At 46.6% G+C, this 20,114-nt stretch overlaps 18 non-coding genes and 1 pseudogene across 18 annotated transcripts; 12 read left to right on the top strand and 7 right to left on the bottom strand.

Moving 5' to 3' along the window:
• Positions 1 to 64: 64 nt before the first annotated feature.
• On the top strand, positions 65 to 227 carry LOC134991882 (U1 spliceosomal RNA). Its single transcript, XR_010196103.1, has one exon. It is a non-coding gene; the product is annotated as a U1 spliceosomal RNA (small nuclear RNA).
• A 671-nt stretch (positions 228 to 898) lies between these two features.
• On the top strand, positions 899 to 1,062 carry LOC134992167 (U1 spliceosomal RNA). The gene has a single exon (XR_010196355.1). It is a non-coding gene; the product is annotated as a U1 spliceosomal RNA (small nuclear RNA).
• Positions 1,063 to 1,214: 152 nt separating this feature from the next.
• Positions 1,215 to 1,377, top strand: LOC134991948 (U1 spliceosomal RNA). The gene has a single exon (XR_010196155.1). It is a non-coding gene; the product is annotated as a U1 spliceosomal RNA (small nuclear RNA).
• A 671-nt stretch (positions 1,378 to 2,048) lies between these two features.
• On the top strand, positions 2,049 to 2,212 carry LOC134992520 (U1 spliceosomal RNA). The gene has a single exon (XR_010196678.1). It is a non-coding gene; the product is annotated as a U1 spliceosomal RNA (small nuclear RNA).
• A 6,629-nt stretch (positions 2,213 to 8,841) lies between these two features.
• On the bottom strand, positions 8,842 to 8,957 carry LOC134992048 (U5 spliceosomal RNA). Its single transcript, XR_010196242.1, has one exon. It is a non-coding gene; the product is annotated as a U5 spliceosomal RNA (small nuclear RNA).
• Positions 8,958 to 9,232: 275 nt separating this feature from the next.
• LOC134991999 (U5 spliceosomal RNA) lies at positions 9,233 to 9,348 on the bottom strand. Its single transcript, XR_010196197.1, has one exon. It is a non-coding gene; the product is annotated as a U5 spliceosomal RNA (small nuclear RNA).
• Positions 9,349 to 9,634: 286 nt separating this feature from the next.
• On the bottom strand, positions 9,635 to 9,750 carry LOC134992033 (U5 spliceosomal RNA). Its single transcript, XR_010196228.1, has one exon. It is a non-coding gene; the product is annotated as a U5 spliceosomal RNA (small nuclear RNA).
• A 270-nt stretch (positions 9,751 to 10,020) lies between these two features.
• On the bottom strand, positions 10,021 to 10,136 carry LOC134992029 (U5 spliceosomal RNA). Its single transcript, XR_010196224.1, has one exon. It is a non-coding gene; the product is annotated as a U5 spliceosomal RNA (small nuclear RNA).
• A 144-nt stretch (positions 10,137 to 10,280) lies between these two features.
• Positions 10,281 to 10,444, top strand: LOC134992272 (U1 spliceosomal RNA). Its single transcript, XR_010196455.1, has one exon. It is a non-coding gene; the product is annotated as a U1 spliceosomal RNA (small nuclear RNA).
• Positions 10,445 to 15,263: 4,819 nt separating this feature from the next.
• Positions 15,264 to 15,376, bottom strand: LOC134992067 (U5 spliceosomal RNA). Its single transcript, XR_010196261.1, has one exon. It is a non-coding gene; the product is annotated as a U5 spliceosomal RNA (small nuclear RNA).
• A 286-nt stretch (positions 15,377 to 15,662) lies between these two features.
• Positions 15,663 to 15,779, bottom strand: LOC134992085 (U5 spliceosomal RNA). The gene has a single exon (XR_010196278.1). It is a non-coding gene; the product is annotated as a U5 spliceosomal RNA (small nuclear RNA).
• A 270-nt stretch (positions 15,780 to 16,049) lies between these two features.
• On the bottom strand, positions 16,050 to 16,165 carry LOC134992017 (U5 spliceosomal RNA). The gene has a single exon (XR_010196214.1). It is a non-coding gene; the product is annotated as a U5 spliceosomal RNA (small nuclear RNA).
• A 144-nt stretch (positions 16,166 to 16,309) lies between these two features.
• Positions 16,310 to 16,472, top strand: LOC134992221 (U1 spliceosomal RNA). Its single transcript, XR_010196406.1, has one exon. It is a non-coding gene; the product is annotated as a U1 spliceosomal RNA (small nuclear RNA).
• A 152-nt stretch (positions 16,473 to 16,624) lies between these two features.
• On the top strand, positions 16,625 to 16,787 carry LOC134991911 (U1 spliceosomal RNA). The gene has a single exon (XR_010196129.1). It is a non-coding gene; the product is annotated as a U1 spliceosomal RNA (small nuclear RNA).
• Positions 16,788 to 17,461: 674 nt separating this feature from the next.
• LOC134992261 (U1 spliceosomal RNA) lies at positions 17,462 to 17,625 on the top strand. The gene has a single exon (XR_010196444.1). It is a non-coding gene; the product is annotated as a U1 spliceosomal RNA (small nuclear RNA).
• A 152-nt stretch (positions 17,626 to 17,777) lies between these two features.
• On the top strand, positions 17,778 to 17,929 carry LOC134992341 (U1 spliceosomal RNA; annotated as a pseudogene).
• A 682-nt stretch (positions 17,930 to 18,611) lies between these two features.
• LOC134992118 (U1 spliceosomal RNA) lies at positions 18,612 to 18,775 on the top strand. The gene has a single exon (XR_010196309.1). It is a non-coding gene; the product is annotated as a U1 spliceosomal RNA (small nuclear RNA).
• Positions 18,776 to 18,927: 152 nt separating this feature from the next.
• Positions 18,928 to 19,090, top strand: LOC134991903 (U1 spliceosomal RNA). Its single transcript, XR_010196123.1, has one exon. It is a non-coding gene; the product is annotated as a U1 spliceosomal RNA (small nuclear RNA).
• A 674-nt stretch (positions 19,091 to 19,764) lies between these two features.
• Positions 19,765 to 19,927, top strand: LOC134992211 (U1 spliceosomal RNA). The gene has a single exon (XR_010196397.1). It is a non-coding gene; the product is annotated as a U1 spliceosomal RNA (small nuclear RNA).
• Positions 19,928 to 20,114: the final 187 nt, after the last annotated feature.

Raw genomic sequence — 20,114 nt, 5'->3', positions numbered from 1 at the left:
TTGATCTCCTTCACTTGACAGGGGGGTACCCGAGCAGCGACCCTCCCCAGCTCTAGCCCAACTCCTACATACCTGCCAGGTGAGATACTATGATCATGAAGGTGCTTCTCCCAGGGCAAGGCTCACCCATTGCACTCTGGGTGTGCTGCTCCTGTGATTTCCCCAAATGTGGGAAACTTGACTGCATAATTTGTGTTTCCCCTGGTCGTCTCTCGTATAATTCAGATCTCTTTGTCTCAGGTCTCTCTCCAGCCTAGTTTGCTGTCTGTTTCCACTTCTCTTTTCTTGAGCCGCTGCCTTCTATGCCCTTGTGCACTCTCCTGACTTCACCTGTCTGCTTACTTTGTGCCTTCCAACGCACAATGCAAACTACAGGTAGTGCTGCAGGGCCAACACCCTTTTACTTGCCTTACAGAGCAGCTCTGGAGCTGTTACAGTGCCCAGCTGCTGCAAGAAAGCAGCTTGAATGCTTCAGGGGCTGGGGCATAGCCAACATGAGCCCCACACCGACGGAGGGTGGAGGTGTTTAATGCTAACTAAGGGTCATCCAAGCGCCGCAAAAGGCCGCCATGCCCTGCATACCCCTTTTCTCTTTTCATATGCAGATGAGGGTTCCAGCCAACTTTGGCCCACTGCTTGGATGACATCACCGTATGCAAATCCGTCTTCTGCAGACCTTTTCCCAGGAATGCTTGTACTAGTTGTTGCATTTGGTTTGTTGTTTGGGGGTGCTTCAGTATTAGGCAGCCTTCTGCTCTCCCATGTTCATCTGAAAATATGTGTTCTCCCTGCAGTTGTTGTCCCCAGATGAGAGTTCCCTTGTGCTGCCTCAGTTGAATCTCCTTTACTTGACAGAGATGTGCCTGAGCAGCGGCCCTCCCCAGCCCTATCCCAAATCATACTTATTTTGCATAGGAGATACAATTGTCATGAAGATTGTTCTCCCAGGGTGAAGTTCATTCATTGCATTCTGGGTATGCTGACCCCTGTGATTTCCCCAAATGTGGGAAACTCGACTGCATTATTTGTGGTAGTGGGGGACTGTGTTTGTGCTTTCCTCTGGTCAGCTCTGGTAAAAGTCAGATTTCTTTGTCTCAGATCTTCCTCTAGCCTTGTTCTTTTTTCGAGAGTTTCCTTGTGCTGCCTCAGTTGGATCTCCTTCACTTGACAGGGGGGTGCCCGAACAGCGACCCTCCCCAGCTCTAGCCCAACTCCTACTTACCTGCCAGGTGAGATACTATGATCAGGAAGGTGCTTCTCCCAGGGCAAGGCTCACCCAATGCACTCTGGGTGTGCTGCTCCTACGATTTCCCCAAATGTGGGACACTTGATTACATAATTTGTGTTTCCTCTGGTCGGCTCTCATATAATTCAGATCTCTTTGTCTCAGGTCTCTCTCCAGCCTAGTTTGCTGTCTGTTTCCACTTCTCTTTTCTTGAGCCGCTCCCTTCTATGCCCTTGTGCACTATCCTGACTTCTCCCGTCTGCTTACTTTGTGCCTTCCAACGCACAATGCAAACTACAGGTAGTGCTGCAGGGCCCACACCCTTTTACTTGCTTTACAGAGCAGCTCTGGAGCTGTTACAGTGCCCAGCTGCTGCAAGAAATCAGCTTGAATGCTTCAGGGGCTGGGGCATAGCCAACATGAGCCCCACACCGAAGGAAGGTGGAGGTGTTTAATGCGAACTAGGGGTCATCCAAGCGCCGCAAAAGGCCGCCATGCCCTGCACACCCCTTTTTTATTTTCATATGCAGACGAGGGTTGAAGCCAACTTTGACCCACTGCTTGGATGACATCACCATATGCAAATCCATCTGCTGCAGGCCTTCCCCCAGGAATGCTTGCACTAGTAGTTGCATTTGATTTGTTGTTTGGGGGTGCTTCAGTATTAGGCAGCCTTCTGCCCTACCATGTTCATCTGAAAATATGTGTTCTCCCTGCAGTTGTTGTCCCCAGATGAGAGTTCCCTTGTGTTGCCTCAGTTGAATCTCCTTTACTTGACAGAGATGTGCCTGAGCAGCGGCCCTCCCCAGCCCTATCCCAAATCATACTTATTTTGCATAGGAGATACCATGGTCATGAAGATTGTTCTCCCATGGTGAGGTTCATTCATTGCACTCTGGGTATGCTGACCCCTGTGATTTCCCCAAATGTGGGAAACTCGACTGCATTATTTGTGGTAGTGGGGGACTGCGTTTGTGCTTTCCTCTGGTCAGCTCTGGTAAAAGTCAGATTTCTTTGTCTCAGATCTTCCTCTAGCCTTGTTCTTCTTTCGAGAGTTCCCTTGTGCTGCCTCAGTTGGATCTCCTTCACTTGACAGGGGGTGCCCGAGCAGCAATCCTCCACAGCTCTAGCCCAACTCCTACTTACCTGCCAGGTGAGATACTATGATCTTCACTGTTAGGGCAATCAGGATGTGGAATTCCCTGCCAGGGAAGGTGGTAATGGCGGACTCTGTAATTGGATTTAAAAAAGGAATGGATACATTTCTGAATGAAAAAGCTATCCAAGGTTATAATACTTAAAATATCAACATGGTTAATCCGGGGGTAACATGAGTTATAGTAGCTAACTAGTCATAAAACATTATTCAGCAAGTATGTAGAATCATCACAACTTAAAACAGGTTGAACACGATGGGCAATTTGCCTCTATTCAACCTCAAAAACTATGTTACTATATGTTACTATATTACTATGTTACTGTAGTATACAGAACACCACAATGTAATGAGCAGTGATAGTGAGCACTGATGAGGATACTAGAACTGACACTGAGCAGCAAGATGCAGCACTGGACTATTAGTAATGTACTGTAGTATGCTGAGCACCACAATGCAGCACAAGACAATGAGCAGTGATACTGAGCACTGATGAGGATACTACTGAGAACTGACACTGAGCAGGAGAGACACACTACTAGTATTACTGAGCAGCAATAAGTAACCACTGATACTGAGCACTGATATTGAGATTTCCACTGAGAGAACATAGCCACGTCCTCTCCGCTCTCTCTTCAATGCACGAGTAAAAATGGCGGCAACGCGCAGCTCTTTATATGGAATCCGAATCTCGCGAGAATCCGACAGCGGGATGATGACATTTTCCCTTGTTCAGGTTTTCCGAGTCAGGCGGGAACAACCGAGCCTGCCTCGGACCAGTGTAAACCACGTGGAGTTCGTCGGGAATTCGGTTCTCGGAGAACCGAACCCGCTCCTCTCTACCTTATACCCATCAATTTTTTTATTTTCAATCTAAGCCCCTGCAGTTTTCTGTAAGCATCTGCTTCGCTATGATGATCAACAAGTCACAAGGGCAAACACTCAGGGCTTGAGGCGTAGATCCTAGGACCAGCTGCTACAAGCATGGCAGAGGTGTCACTATCACTGGTGACACCCAGAGAGGTGGCGAGGGAGATTGTAATGCAGGGCGCGCAGATAAGCAGTGCAATGGTAAAAAGGAGGCATGGTTTCATAGGTAGGGGCGTGGCCTGGTGGCCTGAATCTACATTTTGTTGCTCCGGGTGTCCCGGGGGTTGGGGGCTGCACCCGGGGACTAGTGTGTGTGCGGTGCTGGCTCCTGCACAGTGACAGGGCATGGCCACCCAGCATGACGCCTCCATTCTTGACCATGCTGTAATTGCAGTCGCACTGCAGTTCAGCGTGATCATAAAAAATGGTGTAGCCTCCTGCTGGTGCAGACTGTATGTGCGCGCAGGAAGCCGCCACCATTTTTGTGATCACAGCGGCTGAATGTGATGTCATACAGCCGCTGTGACCACGCCCCCTGTGTCTCCTCCGTTGTAGACCCCATTTTGAAGCCTTGCCCCCGCACCGCTCCATCCCTGACTTGGAAATGGAGTGTTGCTGACCCCCCTCTCCCCCCCCCCCGCCCCGATTGACAGGCAGAGGCGATCGCATTCTCTGCGGGGTGCCGCAGAAAATGCAGGCACATGCGTATGCTGTTAGCAAATTTTGCAGTTGGATCGCTTATTGTGATTGCATTCCAACCTGAATCAGGCCCTATTACCTATCACAATGCGCTGCGGGCAGTACAAAATTGGGTTAATATAGGAGTAAAACTCCCAGACCTGTGCTCCTTAACTGTACCTGGTGGCTAGTGGAGCGGCTGCCCAGTAATCAGTGTCCACGCCAGTGCGCACACGGTCCACCCCCTACGGCCACGCTCCCCTTCATCAGCGGCCTCGTGATCCGGAAGGGCGGTGTGTGTGTGACTGACCTTAGGAAGAAACTGGAGCCTCCGCTGCAGTGACCCAGCAACCAGGGCACGGGAGTATACAGCGCCGCTGGGAGTGATGAAGCTGCAGTAAAGATGTCTATTAGACCTAGCCTGCTGCAGCCCTTGTAGATTCTCATAAAACAAGTTCTTCTTTTCTTGTCAAAATTAATAGCTAAGAATAGGCTGCCTGAGGCAGGCCCCTGTTAAGTGGCCTGCTACTGAAGGCACCAACTACAAACTGAGCTCCCTGTTCATGGAAGCGGGGTTATAGAGGAGGATGCGCTGAGCATCTTGGGAACAGTCAAAAGCTTTGAGCCGGTTGGTGCCTCAGATCAAGATCCTACTCTACACCCCAATGTGAATCCTTGTGGAGTCCAGTGTACCCCACAGAAGAAATTAATGTGTCACACCCATTGGCAGCAACCTTAGAATAGCTGCTGACGGGCACAATTGAGAAAGGAAGGGGGGGGGGGGACATTTGAATCCAGCACATAGATGCAATTCAAATATGTAATTTGTACCTTCCTATTTTAAAATATAATGGATGAACCTCACCCTGTGAGAACAATCTTCATGATCAAGAGATCTCATATGCAAAATAAGTATGAGTTGGGATAGGGCTGGGGAGGGTGGCTGCTCGGGCAGCCCCTCCCCCGTCAAGTTAAGGAGATTCAACTGAGGACGCACAAGGGAACTCTCGTCTGGGGACACCAACTGCAGGGAGACCACATCTGTTCAGATGAACATGGGAGGGTGGAAGGCTGCCTAATATTGAAGCACCATCAAATATCAAACCATATGCAACAACTAGTACAAGCATTCCTGGGGGAAGGTCTGCAGAAGACGGATTTGCATACGGTGATGTCATCCAAGATGTGGGCCAAAGTTGGCTGGAACCCTCATCTGCATATGAAAAGAGAAAAGGGGCATGCAGGGCATGGCGGCCTTTTGCGGTGCTTGGATGACCCCTAGTTCGCGTTAAACACCCCCACCCTCCTTTGGTGTGGGGCTCATGTTGGCCATGCCCCATCCCCTGAAGCATTCAAGCTGATTTCTTGCAGCAGCTGGGCACTGTAACAGCTCCAGAGCTGTTCTGTAAGGCAAGTAAAAGGGTGTGGGCCCTGCAGCACCACCTGTAGTTCGCATTGTGCATTGGAAGGCACAAAGTAAGCAGACGGGAGGAGAAGTCAGGATAGTGCGCAAGGGCATCCTTTTCTCTTAGTCCGTAGAGGATGCTGGGGTCACATTAAGAACCATGGGGTATAGACGGGATCCGCAAGAGACATGGGCACTTTAAGACTTTCAAAGGGTGTGAACTGGCTCCTCCCTCTATGCCCCTCCTCCAGACTCCAGTTATAGGAACTGTGCCCAGGGAGACGGACATTTCGAGGAAAGGATTTATTGTTAAACTAAGGTGAGCATCTTACCAGCTCACACCTTAAGCATGCCGCAGAACGTGGCATTCAACAGAACACAAGCCAACGGCATGAACAATTGCAGCAAAAAGCTGACCAGAACCATAACATAACATGTGTATAACCACAAGTAATAACTGCAGACACAGTATGGACTGGGACGGGTGCCCAGCATCCTCTACGGACTAAGAGAAAAGGATTTACCAGTAGGTATTAAAATCCTATTTTCTCATACGACCTAGAGGATGCTGGGGTCACATTAAGAACCATGGGGTTATACCAAAGCTCTTGAACGGGTGGGAGAGTGCGTACGACTCTGCAGCACCGAATGACCCAACTTGAGGTTATCATCAGCCAAGGTATCAAACTTGTAAAACTTAGCAAAAGTGTTTACTAAATAGCTGCTCGGCAAAGTTGCAATGCCGAGACTCCCCGACCAGCTGCCCAGGATGAACCCACCTTTCTAGTAGAATGGGTCTTCACCTAATTCAGTAATGGCAATCCTGCCATGGAATGAGCATGCTGAATCTTACCACAGATCCAGCGCATAATGGTCTACATGGAAGCAGGACACCCAATCCTGTTGGGAGCATACAGGACAAACAGAGCCTCTGTTTTCCTAATCTGAACCGTTCTGGTGACATAAATTTTCAAAGTTCTGACCACAGCCAGAGACTTTGACTCAACGAAGGTGTCAGTGGCCAAAGGCACCATGTGGAAAGATGAACCACCTTCGGCAGAAATTGTTGACGTGTCCTCAATTCTGCTCTATCTTCATGAAAGATCAAATAAAGGCTCTTGTGATACTGCATGGTTTGTACTGTTTTCCATGTGCTCCCAGATCTTTCAAGCAAGTAGCATGGTCAAGAAAGTTCTGTTTGAAAAGAAACAACATTTACTGTCATTGTTATAGAATTTGGGAGAAAAAACAAGAAGAAATCTGCACTGTTGACGCACTGGACAGAATGAATGAATCATAAAATATAACCTTTATTAAGTATGTATTAAAATTGGATAAATATTAATATTATTATCCCAAACTGCAGTGAAACATAAATGTTAAAATCACAGAACTAACATACATGTGCATAAGAAGAATAAAGAGATGTGAAAAAAAGGTTTAAAAAGCGTGTCCGTGTGTGATTATTTTTGAAGGCACAACCCTGGCGGGGTTGTTTATATAGATATATATGTTGCTAATAATCACTTTCTAGCGTAATGTTATTAAATAGCTGTTAGTATCTATGTCGTCACGTACCACTGGGTCGTATCCTATATACTCCCTTCACTCAATAGGGGTTACCTCCCGGGAAGCCATCCCCATTGGCGAATTTGTGGGGGTGATTGAGTATAACCGGTAAGCTAACCTCCAATTTGTGGGGTGCTTAGGTAGATGGGGATCACTTATTTCTCTGTGTCCCCTAAGACTATATTCCTAAATTCAATACCACAGGGGGATAGCTTTCTATATCGGATAAGGAATCACTTGATAGGGAAATCTCTATGGATCATGGAAAGATCATATTTATTAATATCCAAACTAAAAAAATGATGAATAGCTTTAATTTAGCTGTTTAGATATAGTTAATTGGCGAGATATACCAACAGGTGCGGTTGCCTTAAGGAATATGGCAATTCCAATATAAATAGCAGCCCTCCTTCATATAATCAGCCAGATCTTATTAAATCTGGTCCAGATATAGCCGTTCAGATATACTTAATTGACAACATATATCAATCGGTGGGGTTGCCTTAAGGAATATAGCAATTCCAATTCTCATATAAATAGCAACCTTCCTTCATATATTCAGCCAGATCTTATTTAATCTGATCTAGGCGTAGGCAATAATGCTTTCCTTAGAGGTATAGCCACCTCAATTCTTATTAAGAAGCAAAGTGTCTGTCATAATGGTTTATCCAATTCATCTAAGAAATAATATATTCCATGTGTCAGAGATTCATTACTCTCTATTTACACTGTTAAAGAGTTAATTCTTATTATGTTACAGTGTAATGAAATTATCATATAGGGAGATGTGGCAATTCCATGTGCTATATATATAATAACCCTTAGTGGTCCAGATTCCACAATGAGGAATTTTCTTATAAACCGCTGAAACACACAGCTGTTTGACTGACTTCCAAATATATCTATCTCACTTTGTAACAGTCTTATGATAGAGAAACTGTTACATATTCGGTCACTTAGTTATCTAAAGGTAAACAGACTCAGTGTGAGGGTAATATAATATATCAAATGCGCTGTCAATAATCGTGGTAACTGGTGTAATAATGTGGTATATTGAGTATGCTAGTAAGGCATATAACTGCTCTCCAGCCTTTAAGTGTTACCAATCAATTTGTTACACTGTAAAGGATTTATGGTGTCCTGTTAGGACATGCAGCTGCTAGGCTGACTCAAAGATTTATCCATTTGTAACAATTATGTAACAGTTATATACATGTTACTGGTATTACATAGAAATAGTATGACACAGGCCAGCAGTCCCATGTGTCTAGATTCCACAATAGGAGATTTTCTTTGTCTTATAAACTGCTGGAACACACAGCTGCTAGACTGACTTCAAATATATATATTACTTTGTAACAGTCTTATAGTAAAGAGACTGTTACACACTGTCATTTAGTTATCTCAAGGTTAGCAGATTCTGTGTGAGGATAGTGTTCTGTTAGAACATGCAGCTGCTAGGCTGACTCATAGAAAATGTATCCATTTGTAACAAATGACACATACAGCATTAAATTAATATCTATAGCAGCCCATGTGACATCTCTACTCTTATCATAATTGTCTGGTTATTGCCAATCTGGACAGCAGGAGTGATATATATTCACTAGTCCCAATATCCCATCATATAAATATACCCACACTGATATACTTTCTTATCAAGAGTTATTAGTAGCTATCTGTATGCACTTTAGACATTGTAATTGCTAAGTGACATCATATCTAGTGTATTCCTTTCTTATAGCTCAGCTTCTATTCCCTATTAGTGGAGACTAACAGCTAACATCATAATCATATATTTTTGTTTTATAACATTTCACATGAGTCAAATACACGCGGACACGCCGTGCCCTACACATGTGTTTCACTGCATCTATGGCAACTTACATTAAAGCTAACAAGAAAGCACACTCGTTCTGTCTTTAAACTGATAAAAGAAACCCCAATAATATGGGGCATGCAAAAATTGAGATAAAACTCAGTTTTGCTCCTCTCCACGGAAATCTTTAATAAAAGGCGAAATATTTGTTAGTTCTGAAGAGAAACCAGAGCATGACCAAGATTCCACCTGTCGCCTGAGTGCCATGCCAGCAGTTCTCATTGAGCTCAAAGTGAGCACCCAATTTGAAAGAAAGATAGCAGATTTCTCACCAGGCTTCCCCTAGCTATAAACATGGTTTGTACTCTTTTCCATGTGTTCCCAGATCTTTCAAGCAATTAGTATAGTCAAGAAAGTTCTGTTTGAAAAGAAACAAACATTTACTGTCATTTCTATGCAAATGAGCTTACATTAAAGCACACTCGTTCTATCTTTAAACAGATAAAATAAAACCCCAATAAGATGGGGCATGCAAAATTTGAGATAAAACTCAGTTTTGCTCCTCTCCACGGAAATCTTTAGTAAAAGGCGAAAGATTTGTTCGTTCTGAAGAGAAACCAGAGCATGACCAAGATTCCACCTGTCGCCTGAGTGCCATGCCAGCAGTCCTCATTCAGCTCAAAGTGAGCACCCAATTTGAAAGAAAGAAAGCAGATTTCTCACCAGGCTTCCCCTTGCTATAAGCATGGTTTGTACTCTTTTCCATGTGCTCCCAGATCTTTCAAGCAAATAGCATAGTCAAGAAAGTTCTGTTTGAAAAGAAACAGACATTTACTATCATTGTTATACAAATAAACTTACATTAAAGCCAACAAGAAAGCACACTCGTTCTGTCTTTAAACTGATAAAAGAAACCCCAATAATATGGGGCATGCAAAAATTGAGATAAAACTCAGTTTTGCTCCTCTCCACGGAAATCTTTAATAAAAGGCGAAAGATTTGTTCATTCTGAAGAGAAACCAGAGCATGACCAAGATTCCACCTGTCGCCTGAGTGCCATGCCAGCAGTCCTCATTCAGATCAAAGTGAGCGCCCAATTTGAAAGAAAGCAGATTTCTCACCTGGCTTCTCCTTGCTATAAGCATGGTTTGTACTGTATTCCATGTGCTCCCAGATCTTTCAAGCAAGTAGCATGGTCAAGAAAGTTCTGTTTGAAAAGAAACAAACATTTACTGTAATTTCTATGCAAATGAGCTTTCATTAAAGCACACTCATTCTATCTTTAAACCGATAAAAGAAAATCCAAAAAGATGGGGCATGCAAAAATTGAGGTAAAACTCAGTTTTGCTCCTCTCCACGGAAATCTTTAGTAAAAGGCGAAAGATTTGTTCGTTCTGAAGAGAAACCAGAGCATGACCAAGATTTTCATCTGAAAATATGTGTTCTCCCTGCAGTTGTTGTCCCCAGATGAGAGTTCCCTTGTGCTGCCTCAGTTGAATCTCCTTTACTTGACAGAGATGTGCCTGAGCAGCGGCCCTCCCCAGCCCTATCCCAAATCATACTTATTTTGCATAGGAGATACCATGGTCATGAAGATTGTTCTCCCAGGGTGAGGTTCATTCATTGCATTCTGGGTATGCTGACCCCTGTGATTTCCCCAAATGTGGGAAACTCGACTGCATTATTTGTGGTAGTGGGGGACTGTGTTTGTGCTTTCCTCTGGTCAGCTCTGGTAAAAGTCAGATTTCTTTGTCTCAGATCTTCCTCTAGCCTTGTTCTTCTTTCGAGAGTTCCCTTGTGCTGCCTCAGTTGGATCTCCTTCACTTGACAGGGGGTGCCCGAGCAGCAATCCTCCACAGCTCTAGCCCAACTCCTACTTACCTGCCAGGTGAGATACTATGATCTTCACTGTTAGGGCAATCAGGATGTGGAATTCCCTGCCAGGGAAGGTGGTAATGGCGGACTCTGTAATTGGATTTAAAAAAGGAATGGATACATTTCTGAATGAAAAAACTATCTAAGGTTATAATACTTAAAATATCAACATGGTTAATCCGGGGGTAACATGAGTTATAGTAGCTAACTAGTCATAAAACATTATTCAGCAAGTATGTAGAATCATCACAACTTAAAACAGGTTGAACACGATGGGCAATTTGCCTCTATTCAACCTCAAAAACTATGTTACTATATGTTACTATATTACTATGTTACTGTAGTATACAGAAAACCAAAATGCAATGAACAGTGATAGTGAGCACTGATGAGGATACTAGAACTGACACTGAGCAGCAAGATGCAGCACTGGACTATTAGTAATGTACTGTAGTATGCTGAGCACCACAATGCAGCACAAGACAATGAGCAGTTATACTGAGCACTGATGAGGATACTACGGAGAACTGACACTGAGCAGGAGAGACACACTACTAGTATTACTGAGCAGCAATAAGTAACCACTGATACTGAGCACTGATATTGAGATTTCCACTGAGAGAACATAGCCACGTCCATTCCGCTCTCTCTTCAAAGCACGAGTAAAAATGGCGGCAACAAGCAGCTCTTTATATGGAATCCGAATCTCGCGAGAATCCGACAGCGGGATGATGACATTTTCCCTTGTTCAGGTTTTCCGAGTCAGGCGGGAACAACCGAGCCTGCCTCGGACCAGTGTAAACAACGTGGAGTTCGTGGGGAATTCGGTTCTCGGAGAACCGAACCCGCTCCTCTCTACCTTATACCCATCAATTTTTTTATTTTCAATCTAAGCCCCTGCAGTTTTCTGTAAGCATCTGCTTCGCTATGATGATCAACAAGTCACAAGGGCAAACACTCAGGGCTTGAGGCGTAGATCTTAGGACCAGCTGCTACAAGCATGGCAGAGGTGTCACTATCACTGGTGACACCCAGAGAGGTGGCGAGGGAGATTGTAATGCAGTGCGCGCAGTTAAGCAGCGCAATGGTAAAAAGGAGGCATGGTTTCATAGGTAGGGGCGTGGCCTGGTGGCCTGAATCTACATTTTGTTGCTCCGGGTGTCCCGGGGGTTGGGGGCTGCACCCGGGGACTAGTGTGTGAGCAGTGCTGGCTCCTGCACAGTGAAAGAGCATGGCCACCCAGCATGACGCCTCCCTTCTTGACCATGCTGTAATTGCAGTCGCACTGCAGTTCAGCGTGATCATAAAAAATGGTGTAGCCTCCTGCTGGTGCAGACTGTATGTGCGCGCAGGAAGCCGCCACCATTTTTGTGATCACAGCGGCTGAATGTGATGTCATACAGCCGCTGTGACCACGCCCCCTGTGTCTCCTCCGTTGCAGACCCCATTTTGAAGCCTTGCCCCCGCACCGCTCCATCCCTGACTTGGAAATGGAGTGTTGCTGACCCACCTATCCCCCCCCCGCCCCGATTGACAGGCAGAGGCGATCGCATTCTCTGCGGGGTGCCGCAGAAAATGCAGGCACATGCGTATGCTCTTAGCAATTTTTGCAGTTGGATCGCTTATTGTGATTGCAATCCAACCTGAATCAGGCCCTATTACCTATCACAATGCGCTGCGGGCAGTACAAAATTGGGTTAATATAGGAGAAAAACCCCCAGACCTGTGCTCCTTAACTGTACCTGGTGGCTAGTGGAGCGGCTGCCCAGTAATCAGTGTCCACGCCAGTGCGCACACGGTCCACCCCCTACAGCCACGCTCCCCTTCATCAGCGGCCTCGTGATCCGGAAGGGTGGTGTGTTTGTGACTGACCTTAGGATGAAACCGGACCCTCCGCTGCAGTGACCCAGCAACCAGGGCACGGGAGTATACAGCGCCGCTGGGAGTGATGAAGCTGCAGTAAAGATGTCTATTAGACCTAGCCTGCTGCAGCCCTTGTAGATTCTCATAAAACAAGTTCTTCTTTTCTTGTCAAAATTTATAGCTAAGAATAGGCTGCCTGAGGCAGGCCCCTGTTAAGTGGCCTGCTACTGAAGGCACCAACTACAAACTGAGCTCCCTGTTCATGGAAGCGGGGTTATAGAGGAGAATGCACTGAGCATCTTGGGAACAGTCAAAAGCTTTGAGCCGGTTGGTGCCTCAGATCAAGATCCTACTCTACACCCCAATGTGAATCCTTGTGGAGTCCAGTGTACCCCACAGAAGAAATTAATGTGTCACACCCATTGGCAGCAACCTTAGAATAGCTGCTGACGGGCACAATTGAGAAAGGAAGGGGGGGGGGGACATTTGAATCCAGCACATAAATGCAATTCAAATATGTAATTTGTACCTTCCTATTTTAAAATATAATGGATGAACCTCACCCTGTGATAACAATCTTCATGATCAAGAGATCTCATATGCAAAATAAGTATGAGTTGGGATAGGGCTGGGGAGGGTGGCTGCTCGGGCAGCCCCTCCCCCGTCAAGTTAAGGAGATTCAACTGAGGAAGCACAAGGGAACTCTCGTCTGGGGACAACAACTGCAGGGAGACCACATCTTTTCAGATGAACATGGGAGGGCGGAAGGCTGCCTAATACTGAAGCACCATCAAATATCAAACCATATGCAACATCTAGTACAAGCCTTCCTGGGGGAAGGTCTGCAGCAGACGGATTTGCATACAGTGATGTTATTCAAGCAGTGGGCCAAAGTTGGCTGGAACCCTCATCTGCATATGAAAAGAGAAAAGGGGCGTGCAGGGCATGGCGGCCTTTTGCAGTGCTTGGATGACCCCTAGTTCTCATTAAACACCCCCACCCTCCTTTGGTGTGGGGCTCATGTTGGCCATGCCCCATCCCCTGAAGCATTCAAGCTGATTTCTTGCAGCAGCTGGGCACTGTAACAGCTCCAGAGCTGTTCTGTAAGGCAAGTAAAAGGGTGTGGGCCCTGCAGCACCACCTGTAGTTTGCATTGTGCGTTGGAAGGCACAAAGTAAGCAGACGGGAGGAGAAGTCAGGATAGTGCGCAAGGGCATCCTTTTCTCTTAGTCCGTAGAGGATGCTGGGGTCACATTAAGAACCATGGGGTATAGACGGGATCCGCAAGAGACATGGGCACTTTAAGACTATCAAAGGGTGTGAATTGGCTCCTCCCTCTATGCCCCTCCTCCAGACTCCAGTTATAGGAACTGTGCCCATGGAGACGGACATTTCGAGGAAAGGATTTATTGTTAAACTAAGGTGAGCATCTTACCAGCTCACACCTTAAGCATGCCGCAGAACGTGGCATTCAACAGAACACAAGCCAACGGCATGAACAATTGCAGCAAAAAGCTGACCAGAACCATAACACAACATGTGTATAACCACAAGTAATAACTGCAGACACAGTATGGACTGGGACGGGTGCCCAGCATCCTCTACAGACTAAGAGAAAAGGATTTACCGGTAGGTATTAAAATCCTATTTTCTCATACGACCTAGAGGATGCTGGGGTCACATTAAGAACCATGGGGTTATACCAAAGCTCTTGAACGGGTGGAAGAGTGCGTACGACTCTGCAGCACCGAATGACCCAACTTGAAGTTATCATCGGCCAAGGTATCAAACTTGTAAAACTTAGCAAAAGTGTTTACTAAATAGCTGCTCGGCAAAGTTGCAATGCCGAGACTCCCCGACCAGCTGCCCAGGATGAACCCACCTTTCTAGTAGAATGGGTCTTCACCTAATTCAGTAACGGCAATCCTGCCATGGAATGAGCATGCTGAATCTTACCACAGATCCAGCGCATAATGGTCTACATGGAAGCAGGACACCCAATCCTGTTGGGAGCATACAGGACAAACAGAGCCTCTGTTTTCCTAATCTGAACCGTTCTGGTGACATAAATTTTCAAAGTTCTGACCACAGCCAGAGACTTTGACTCAACGAAGGTGTCAGTGGCCAAAGGCACCATGTGGAAAGATGAACCACCTTCGGCAGAAATTGTTGACGTGTCCTCAATTCTGCTCTATCTTCATGAAAGATCAAATAAAGGCTCTTGTGATACTGCATGGTTTGTACTGTTTTCCATGTGCTCCCAGATCTTTCAAGCAAGTAGCATGGTCAAGAAAGTTCTGTTTGAAAAGAAACAAACATTTACTGTCATTGTTATGCAAATAAACTTACATTAAAGCTAACAAGAAAGCAAACTCGTTCTGTCTTTAAACTGATAAAAGAAACCCCAATAATATGGGCATACCTCCCAACTTTGTCGGCTCGCAAAGAGGGACACACGCGCGGCGAAGTCGCGCGCGCTCCCAAAAAGGGTGTGGCCTAAGTAAAAGGGGGCGTGGCTTCGCGGGAGGACCCGCGATCGCGAGTCACGCCCCCGTTTTCGGCACTGAGCGGGCATGCCCAGCGCTCTGTGAGCCGCTGGCATGCCACCTCTCCCTCTGACTTCAGTGAATAGACGCTGTGCGCATGCGCACAGCGTCTATTCACCGCTGCTCTGCTAAGCAGGGCAGCGACAGACAGAGCCTCCCAATTGTCCTCCCCACCGCGGGACACTGCGGCCCGCAGGTGGGACAGCGGGACAGTCCCCAAAAAACGGGACTGTCCCGCGAAAATCGGGACAGTTGGGAGGTATGATATGGGGCATGCAAAAATTGAGATAAAACTCAGTTTTGCTCCTCTCCACGGAAATCTTTAGTAAAAGGCGAAAGATTTGTTCGTTCTGAAGAGAAACCAGAGCATGACCAAGATTCCACCTGTCGCCTGAGTGCCATGCCAGCAGTCCTCATTCAGCTCAAAGTGAGCACCCAATTTGAAAGAAAGAAAGCAGATTTCTCACCAGGCTTCCCCTTGCTATAAACATGGTTTGTACTCTTTTCCATGTGCTCCCAGATCTTTCAAGCAATTAGTATGGTCAAGAAAGTTCTGCTTGAAAAGAAACAGACATTTATTGTCATTGTTATGCAAATAAACTTACATTAAAGCTAACAAGAAAGCACACTCGTTCTGTCTTTAAACTGATAAAAGAAACCCCAATAATATGGGGCATGCAAAAATTGAGATAAAATTCAGTTTTGCTCCTCTCCACGGATAATCTTTAATAAAAGGCGAAAGATTTGTTCGTTCTGAAGAGAAACCAGAGCATGACCAAGATTCCACCTGTCGCCTGAGTGCTGTGCCAGCAGTCCTCATTCAGATCAAAGTGAGCGCCCAATTTGAAAGAAAGCAGATTTCTCACCTGGCTTCTCCTTGCTATAAGCATGGTTTGTACTGTATTCCATGTGCTCCCAGATCTTTAAAGCAAGTAGCATGGTCAAGAAAGTTCTGTTTGAACATAAATAAACATTTACTGTCATTTCTATGCAAATGAGCTTACATTAAAGCACACTCATTCTATCTTTAAACCGGTAAAAGAAACCCCAAAAAGATGGGGCATGCAAAAATTGAGATAAAACTCGGTTTTGCTCCTCTCCACGGAAATCTTTAGTAAGAGGCGAAAGATTTGTTCGTTCTGAAGAGAAACCAGAGCATGACCAAGATTTTTATATGAAAATATGTGTTCTCCCTGCAGTTGTTGTCCCCAGATGAGAGTTCCCTTGTGCTGCCTCAGCTGAATCTCCTTTACTTGACAGAGATGTGCCTGAGCAGCGGCCCTCCCCAGCCCTATCCCAAATCATACTTATTTTGCATAGGCGATACCATGGTCATGAAGATTGTTCTCCCAGGGTGAGGTTCATTCATTGCATTCTGGGTATGCTGACCCCTGTGATTTCCCCAAATGTGGGAAACTCGACTGCATTATTTGTGGTAGGGGGGACTGTGTTTGTGCTTTCCTCTGGTCAGCTCTGGTAAAAGTCAGATTTATTTGTCTCAGATCTTCCTCTAGCCTTGTTCTTCTTTCGAGAGTTCCCTTGTGCTGCCTCAGTTGGATCTCTTTCACTTGACAGGGGGGTGCCCGAGTAGCGACCCTCCCCAGCTCTAGCCCAACTCCTACTTACCTGCCAGGTGAGATACTATGATCATGAAGTTGCTTCTCCCAGGGCAAGGCTCACCCATTGCACTCTGGGTGTGGTGCCCCTGCGATTTCCCCAAATGTGGGAAGCTTGACTGCATAATTTGTGTTTCCCCTGGTCGGCTCTCGTATAATTCAGATCTCTTTGTCTCAGGTCTCTCTCCAGCCTAGTTTGCTGTCTGTTTCCACTTCTTTTTTCATGAGCCCCTCCCTTTTATACCCTTGTGCACTATCCTGACTTCTCCTCTTGTCTGCTTACTTTGTGCCTTCCAATGCACAATGCAAACTACTGGTAGTGCTGCAGGGCCCACACCCTTTTACTTGCCGTACAGAGCAGCTCTGGAGCTGTTACAGTGCCCAGCTGCTGCAAGAAATCAGCTTGAATGCTTCAGGGGCTGGGGCATAGCCAACATGAGCCCCACACCGAAGGAGGGTGGAGGTGTTTAATGCGAACTAGGGGTCATCCAAGCGCCGCAAAAGGCCGCTATGCCCTGCACGCCCCTTTTCTCTTTTCATATGCAGACGAGGGTTGAAGCCAACTTTGACCCACTGCTTGGATGACATCACCGTATGCAAATCCATCTGCTGCAGGCCTTCCCCCAGGAATGCTTGCACTAGTTGTTGCATTTGGTTTGTTGTTTGGGGGTGCTTCATTATTAGGCAGCCTTCTGCCCTCCCATGTTCATCTGAAAATATGTGTTCTCCCTGCAGTTGTTGTCCCCAGATGAGAGTTCCCTTGTGCTGCCTCAGTTGAATCTCCTTTACTTGACAGAGATGTGCCTGAGCAGCGGCCCTCCCCAGCCCTATCCCAAATCATACTTATTTTGCATAGGAGATACCATGGTCATGAAGATTGTTCTCCCAGGGTGAGGTTCATTCATTGCATTCTGGGTATGCTGACCCCTGTGATTTCCCCAAATGTGGGAAACTCGACTGCATTATTTGTGGTAGTGGGGGACTGTGTTTGTGCTTTCCTCTGGTCAGCTCTGGTAAAAGTCAGATTTATTTGTCTCAGATCTTCCTCTAGCCTTGTTCTTCTTTCGAGAGTTCCCTTGTGCTGCCTCAGTTGAATCTCCTTCACTTGACAGGGGGGTGCCCGAGTAGCGACCCTCCCCAGCTCTAGCCCAACTCCTACTTACCTGGCAGGTGAGATACTATGATCATGTAGGTGCTTCTCCCAGGGCAAGGCTCACCCATTGCACTCTGGGTGTGCTGCTCCTGCGATTTCCCCAAATGTGGGAAACTTGACTGCATAATTTGTGTTTCCCAAGGTCGGCTCTCGTATAATTCAGATCTCTTTGTCTCAGGTCTCTCTCCAGCCTAGTTTGCTGTCTGTTTCAACTTCTCTTTTCTTGAGCCGCTCCCTTCTATGCCCTTGCGCACTATCCTGACTTCTCCCGTCTGCTTACTTTGTGCCTTCCAATGCACAATGCAAACTACAGGTAGTGCTGCAGGGCCCACACCCTTTTACTTGCCGTTCAGAGCAGCTCTGGAGCTGTTACAGTGCCCAGCTGCTGCAAGAAATCAGCTTGAATGCTTCAGGGGCTGGGGCATAGCCAACATGAGCCCCACACCGAAGGAGGGTGGAGGTGTTTAATGCGAACTAGGGGTCATCCAAGCGCCGCAAAAGGCCGCCATGCCCTGCACGCCCCTTTTCTCTTTTCATATGCAGACGAGGGTTGAAGCCAACTTTGACCCACTGCTTGGATGACATCACCATATGCAAATCCATCTGCTGCAGGCCTTCCCCCAGGAATGCTTGTACTAGTTGTTGCATTTGGTTTGTTGTTTGGGGGTGCTTCAGTATTAGGCTGCCTTCTGCCCTCCCATGTTTATCTGAAAATATGTGTTCTCCCTGCAGTTGTTGTCCCCAGATGAGAGTTCCCTTGTGCTGCCTCAGTTGAATCTCCTTTACTTGACAGAGATGTGCCTGAGCAGCGGCCCTCCCCAGCCCTATCCCAAATCATACTTATTTTGCATAGGCGATACCATGGTCATGAAGATTGTTCTCCCAGGGTGAGGTTCATTCATTGCATTCTGGGTATGCTGACCCCTGTGATTTCCCCAAATGTGGGAAACTCAACTGCATTATTTGTGGTAGTGGGGGACTGTGTTTGTGCTTTCCTCTGGACAGCTCTGGTAAAAGTCAGATTTATTTGTCTCAGATCTTCCTCTAGCCTTGTTCTTCTTTCGAGAGTTCCCTTGTGCTGCCTCAGTTGGATCTCTTTCACTTGACAGGGGGGTGCCCGAGCAGCGACCCTCCCCAGCTCTAGCCCAACTCCTACTTACTTGCCAGGTGAGATACTATGATCATGAAGGTGCTTCTCCCAGGGCAAGGCTCACCCATTGCACTCTGGGTGTGGTGCCCCTGCGATTTCCCCAAATGTGGGAAGCTTGACTGCATAATTTGTGTTTCCCCTGGTCGGCTCTCGTATAATTCAGATCTCTTTGTCTCAGGTCTCTCTCCAGCCTAGTTTGCTGTCTGTTTCCACCACTTTTTTCATGAGCCCCTCCCTTTTATACCCTTGTGCACTATCCTGACTTCTCCTCCTGTCTGCTTACTTTGTGCCTTCCAATGTACAATGCAAACTACAGGTAGTGCTGTAGGGCCCACACCCTTTTACTTGCCGTACAGAGCAGCTCTGGAGCTGTTACAGTGCCCAGCTACTGCAAGAAATCAGCTCGAATGCTTTAGGGGCTGGGGCACAGCCAACATGAGCCCCACACCGAAGGAGGGTGGAGGTGTTTAATGTGAACTAGGGGTCATCCAAGCGCCGCAAAAGGCCGCCATGCCCTGCACGCCCCTTTTCTCTTTTCATATGCAGACGAGGGTTGAAGCCAACTTTGACCCACTGCTTGGATGACATCACCGTATGTAAATCCATCTGCTGCAGGCCTTCCCCCAGGAATGCTTGCACTAGTTGTTGCATTTGGTTTGTTGTTTGGGGGTGCTTCAGTATTAGGCAGCCTTCTGCCCTCCCATGTTCATCTGAAAATATGTGTTCTCCCTGCAGTTGTTGTCCCCAGATGAGAGTTCCCTTGTGCTGCCTCAGTTGAATCTCCTTTACTTGACAGAGATGTGCCTGAGCAGCGGCCCTCCCCAGCCCTATCCCAAATCATACTTATTTTGCATAGGAGATACCATGGTCATGAAGATTGTTCTCCCAGGGTGAGGTTCATTCATTGCATTCTGGGTATGCTGACCCCTGTGATTTCCAAAATGTGGGAAACTCGACTGCATTATTTGTGGTAGTGGGGGACTGTGTTTGTGCTTTCCTCTGGTCAGCTCTGGTAAAAGTCAGATTTATTTGTCTCAGATCTTCCTCTAGCCTTGTTCTTCTTTCGAGAGTTTCCTTGTGCTGCCTCAGTTGGATCTCTTTCACTTGACAGAGGGGTGCCCGAGCAGCGACCCTCCCCAGCTCTAGCCCAACTCCTACTTACCTGCCAGGTGAGATACTATGATCATGA

The sequence above is a fragment of the Pseudophryne corroboree genome, unplaced genomic scaffold (genome assembly GCF_028390025.1).
Source record: "Pseudophryne corroboree isolate aPseCor3 unplaced genomic scaffold, aPseCor3.hap2 scaffold_121, whole genome shotgun sequence".
Lineage (NCBI taxonomy): Eukaryota > Metazoa > Chordata > Amphibia > Anura > Myobatrachidae > Pseudophryne > Pseudophryne corroboree.
Note: the sequence above shows the minus strand (reverse complement) of the source record. Positions and strands in the feature narration are given on the sequence as shown.